This window comes from Sceloporus undulatus, chromosome 1 (genome assembly GCF_019175285.1).
Source record: "Sceloporus undulatus isolate JIND9_A2432 ecotype Alabama chromosome 1, SceUnd_v1.1, whole genome shotgun sequence".
NCBI classification, from domain to species: Eukaryota; Metazoa; Chordata; class Lepidosauria; order Squamata; family Phrynosomatidae; genus Sceloporus; species Sceloporus undulatus.
In genome coordinates, this window is record NC_056522.1 from 288,503,622 (window position 1) to 288,510,060 (window position 6,439).

Here is a 6,439-nt window from a genome sequence, read left to right on the forward strand (position 1 = left end):
CTTGTGTAATAATAACCATTCTTCATCCAAAGGCAGTCCTTCTTCAGTGGCATGAAAAATGTACAGCTGGAGCCAGCAATATTTGTCATCTCTGGGAATCATTTGAGTGAATGGTGCAAAGTGAGCTCACTATATTAATTGTGCTTTCCGGATTAAACTGTATTTCTTACTACACTCAGTGCTGGCTTAGGATCACCTTTTAAAGGTACATTTCCCTTATAAATTGGTATCTTCCACATCTATAGGTCCATGGGGGCCATTTTCTATTAAAAAGTGCCACCTCATAGAAGTGGCTTCTTGGTATGCACAGAACCATACAACAGACAACACCCTGTATTCCTTCAAGTCATTTCTGACCTATGGTGACCCTATTATGGAGTTTTCTTAGCAATATTTGTACAGATGGGGCTTGCCTTTGTCTTCCTCTATGGCTGAGACAATGTGAATTGCCTAAGGTCACCATGGGTTTCATAACCCAGCAGGGATTTCAACTCTGTTCTCCAGAGTCATTGTCTAGTACTCAAACCATTACCCCATACTAGCTCTACACAAGTGTAATTCCATCTTATGTTTGCATATGTATTTTTATGGCTGTCATGGAGGTTGGTATTCCCTTTCTCCCTCCACAATGACCAAAGCACCCCAGGACTCACTGTGTTACTGGCCCCAATGGCCATTCACTGGCTGAAGAGCACAGAGGATTGGAGTAGCATCTGGCTATGTTCCCATAAAGAGAGACATATTGATGCCATCATCCATGAAGACCCTTAGAAGAATCCTGAGGGAACTTGATGGAAGGTGTCCTTAGTCTACATCTCGCTAAAGGAACACAACCAAATGGTTCTCCAACCCCCTCTGCTTTCTACCAGCCATGAAATGACCAGGTGACCCCCAGGGCTGCTGACTGGGGAGCTGTATCAAGTTTTACATGTGGAACTCTTAGGCTATGCATGACCATGTGGAATCATGACCATAATGTGACAACCATGACATAAAGTCACTATATGAATCTCAGCTATGTCAAAATGGAGTACAACATGTGGGCTTGGTTCATATAGCCTTCTGCATCTCAGGGAGTGGAAGTAAATAATTAAATTAATAAATTAATTACAAGCAAAATACCAAGCACAATAAAGAGAAGCACCAAAATCTGCATGTATGATCCCATTTTCAGTTCTACAATGTCTGTGCATTTCACAACCCCTTCTTGTGCATTTTTACTCAATTGTTCAAATTATGCACAAATTAGTGATGAGATTGCAAACATTGAGGAGATTCAGGACATGGCAGGGAAGCAGTGAAAGAAAGCTACAGCCTTTTTTCTTCAGCATTACCCCCACAACTCCAAGGGACCTGCAGCAGGTCTGCCAACAGTATAGCAGAAAGGCTGGCCCTAAAATTCCATGCCCTCCAAATGTCCTGATTTGGCAAAGACAGTCCCAGTTAATCATTTGTCATCCCACTTTTTCAGATGCCTTTAAAATGTCCCAGTTTCTCTCCTGTCTGCTTGCCTTCCCCTTTTGTTCTCTGCTTACTTCTATTATTGCTAATTAAGGGATGAAACAGACAGACATAATAAGCCCACTTCTGGGTGGCTTGGGGCATGGCAATCACTTGATGCATGCCCCAAAGCCACCTGGAAAAGCCACTCTGAAAAGGAGCAGTAAAAAACCGCTTCTTTTCAGAGTGCCATCCAGGACCACAGGGACAAGGTAGATTGGTGCCACACACATCTGTTTGCCACGGCTCCAGGGTGAGCAGCTGTGGACTGGCCCCAATCTGCCCTTTTGCGGTGACCTGTTTTGGATTTAAGTTCAAAGTGCAAAAGTAGTTTGCTCTCAGGTAACTCAGCAGAAGAGAGAAGAAAAGAGGGGTGGAATTATGCCCTTCCTAGCATACTGTAGCAAAAGCAAACAGCTGCAACTTCTCCTAGCTTGTCTGTTCTTCCTCATCAAAAAATTCCTTTCCATCTTGGCCACACTCTGATGTTGCTTGGTCACAAAATAATACAGGAGGACTTTTCATGTATCACTGGGATGGAACAGCTAAAGAACCACAAAACATGGTGCTGCAGCTCTCTAAGACCTGATTGAATGCAAGATGAGAATTCATGACAAAACAGAATTCATGGCTACCCACTGGCCTTATATGTGTAAAGGAGCAGTATCTTCAGGAATTGGCTCCCAGCTGGAAGCCATAAAAAGGTTCCAACAGCTGTGGAAAAAATGCAAGAGGAAACAGAAACAGTACCAGCTGCATAGACAAAACAGTATCTTTAATTCCCAATGCATTTGGGATACCAGTCTTTCTCAAGGGAGGGGGAAATTGCCTTACATTTAGCAAGGCAGCTGGAATCACTCACCAATTCCAGAATCTTCCATCATAGATACATTTCTCAAATGTTTATCAGTAAAGGCAGCATAACTGTTCAAAGATATCGTAACTGTTCAGACAGGTACTAAAAGCACTCCTGGATTAAGATCGGTACTGAAAAACACATTGAAACTTGCAGATGCATTGGTTTGTGTATATAAATCTAGAACTACTGTTGCTGTTTTTCCCAGCTTGTAGACTCCAGTTTCTTTCCTCACATCTCAAAGTTTCAGACCTGAAGAACATATGATCCAAATCTGAGGTTGAGCATGGCCGTTTTCTACATTTCTGGCCTGGTCATAAAACTGGGGTCTTAGTAGAATTTCACAGCTGGACCCTCCAATACATAACAGATGGAAATAGATACATTTTTATAGCACCCTTGTTCTCACAGTAAAGTTCATGGCCTGATTCCTCATCTGTGCATTGTTGAAGGTTTTCCTCTCCCTGCATTTACTATGCCACCAACTAATGAAGGGCAAAGAGAATATAATGAAAGGGCTACTAGCACACTTGTCCCCATGCACCCTCACCACATGAGTAATTTGACCCCTTAAATAAGGCTAAAACTTTCTGATAATATGCTATTATAGTCCAAACTGTACATCAGCATCTGTAGAATGTGAAACAATACAAGCTGTGCATTGCCTGGTGTCTTTAGTATTCATAAGATGGTATTCTAGGACTACAAATAAGATGCAGTTACTAAAATACTAAGAGGTTATGTATGGGGTGGGGCGTGGTGTTAGTACAGCTGCATTTTTATTAAATTTTGGAGTATGGAGTTCACCCTGACCTCAAACTGACCTCCTAGTGGAAACGCCATTTCTCCGAAGCGTGAAGAACAGGTAGGCAACTTGCAAGGGAGGAGGCATTATCCCTAGAAACAATACACACAGAAAATCCCCAAAGGTAGCTTGAGAGTTGCTAATGAGGGAGCCAGCACTTCCAAAACCAACACAATGCTGACTGTTTGTTCTCAGTCTCACAACTAATGGGCCGGTGATCAAATCAACGACTCATCCATCTATCTGTTTGTCTCCCCCCCCCCCCCCCCCCCGATTGTGTCAGACCCGACTGCATTGACCAGACCACCCCACACCTCATCTTAACACAACCCAGGCAATCAAACATCTTTGTCTAGGATTTTGGCCAACCCATTAAGCTCATCGCCAGAGGCTAGATTTTGCCCATAAGAACCCCTTGATTTGCTCACTCAGGTGTGCTGTTTTCAGAATACAGCTCGTCTCCATGCCAGACTGGACTCTGATTTCAGCTCCCTTGGCCAACCCCCCCCCCCCCCCCCCCTTTCTGTGGCTGTGTCTTCCATCATCCATTTCAACATTGGACTCCCAGAGAAGCCTTCGGAAGTGAGCATCACCTGTAGTTCTGCCTCACCATCTTTTCCACTCTCCCACCTTTACTTTCATTGAGTCTCTTGTGTGTATATGTGTGTGTATGTGCTCACTGTGGTATGTGCGTGTTCCCCTCTTAATAAATATTTGGACTTTAATTTGAGAAGCTGGTCTCCACGTCATCTCTTAAGGGATTATTTGGTCCTTTGGTATATACTTAGGGACACTGTTTCAGGAGGGCGTTGTTACCCCTCCCTCTTGGCAATTTGAGCTAGCTAGAAAATTCCCCTAATTAGAAACTTCCTAACAGGGGCTACAAGTCCTAGAATGAAAGGGACCCTGAAAAAATACAATGTGATAAAATAATACTCAAAATTTTAACAAGACATATCCCAAAGACAAAAACACAGACAAAACAGAGACTTTAATTTGCTCAGGATAAGGCATGAAAAACCCAAAACTAGCTCAAACAACCTCTCCTCCCACAGATAAGAAACATCATGAGTGAAGAAAGCACAATTCAACCTCCTGCAATTCTGGAGAATATTAGTCCAAAACATGTAGAGAGCATCAGATTAGAGATACTGTAGTAAAGCCTATAATGAAGGACAGTCATATGATTCCTGCCTTGAGTATGTGGTCCCAGTAGAGTAATTGCCTGAGCAAAATAATTTTGTAGATTCCCCACTGTATTTTCTTGTCAAAACAGGCCTCATTTGACTTAGGCCTTTTGTGAAAAGCTGCTTTTGAAGAAGTGCTAACTTACTGCTTTAGCCATGTCCTATCCTGCAGTAATAAAATATCTGTCTTTTCTCAGTCTCAATCTGTGTCATTAATAAGAAAACAGCAATTACTCCCCATTTGAAATGGGCTTTCCATGAGCTCTTACCTTTAACTTTCAACCCTGCTATGTGTTCTCCTTTAAGAAGAAATGCATGATCTTTTTATATGGGACTCTAGTCAGTTAGCACCAGATTAGTAGTAATTTTATTAACTGCAAAACCATCCAGTTTTATTTGGATGAATCTGCCTCATTTTTCATCCCCACATCTGCTCAGCAGCTGCAGACGCACTATTCTCAGGGGCTTGGCCTAATTTGTAGAATTACAGGGGTTGTGCCTGGCAATAGAAAAGGTCTGTTAGTGCTGTTCATGTTAAAAATTGTGAGCTTGATGCCTTCCACATGCTTCTGTTTTATTTTTTTAAGCCTGTCCATGTCAGACCTATAATTAACCTTTCAGAACAATTTCCCAATGTGCACAACTTAGTTATTCATTAACCATTCCCAGTTGTTTCTAAATTTTTTGAATTGATCATGCAAATATGATTTGATTTAAGCCTTCTAGAATCTTCAGTGACAAGTGTCCAGTTCTTTGAATTGCAAGCCATCGTCAAGTATTTATTATGAATTGTATTCAGCAGATGTCTGTAAAAAGAGATGGCATTGATTGAATGTCTCTGCAGATACCCCACATTCAGTAGTACTTGCCCCTCTGCTGACATTCAAGTCAACACATGTAGGATGAAGAGTGAAGCTTGTCATAGAATCATAGAATCGTAGAGTTGGAAGAGACCACAAATGTCATCTAGTCCAGCCACCTGCCATGCAGGAAATCTCAATCAAAGCATCCCCGACAGATGGCCATCCAGCCTCTGCTTAAAGACCTCCAAAGAAGGAGACTCCACCACACTCCAAGGGAGTGTGTTCCACTGTCGAACAGCCCTTACTGTCAGGAAGTTCCTTCTAATGTTGAAGTGGAATCTCTTTTCCTGTAGCTTGCATCCATTGTTCCGGGTCCTGTTCTCTGGAGCAGCAGAAAACAAGCTTGCTCCCTCCTCAATATGACAGCCCTTCAAATATTTGATCAGGGCTATCATATCACCTCTTAACCTTCTTTTCTCCAGGCTAAACATCCCCAGCTCCCTAAGTCGTTCCTCATAGGGCATGGTTTCCAGACCCTTCACCATTTTTGTCGCCCTCCTTTAGACACGCTCCAGTTTCTCAATGTCCTTTTTGAATTGTGGTGCCCAGAGGAAGTTACTGGCAAAACACCTCTAAGTATTCCTTGTCTAAAAAAAATACCCTATGAGATTCATAGAGTCACCATAACTCAACAGGCAACTTGAAGGCAAATGCGCACACACGATAAGCTTCCCACTAGCCCAATAAAGTTGTGGTGCACTAGGAAATAGCTTTATATTACTGAGGAAAACTAAGAAATGAGTTCCACTGTCAGGTTTGCCTAGAAAGAACCACCCCTCACTGAGCTAATCTGGATCCTGATTTGCTAGCCAGCCACAGGATATAGAAGAATCAGCTCAGTGTGCCAGTTCTTCCTACTTGTGCTTCAACGCTGAAGCTAAGAACAGCATTTCCATCTGGCTCTGCATTCTCCAGGGCACAAACATGGTATCTAGGAATGTGGGACCCTGCTTAGAAGCAGCTGAATAGATTTTTTGGGGGGTTGGTTTTTTGGCACCTAATATCTATATGTATATCTATTAAATGCAGGGTAAATTTCTATTCATTTTTTTTAAAAAAATTCAAAGCAAAATGATTTGTACTTTTGGCATGCTTACTATAGCTGGCTATAATGTTCAGTCTATGTATCAAAAAGTTGGGCATAACCACATATATGGAGTTATTTCATGTTTGAGGCAGGCGAGGTAGTGAGAAGCTATCTTTCTTTTCTCTCTAAGTGGTGCTACTG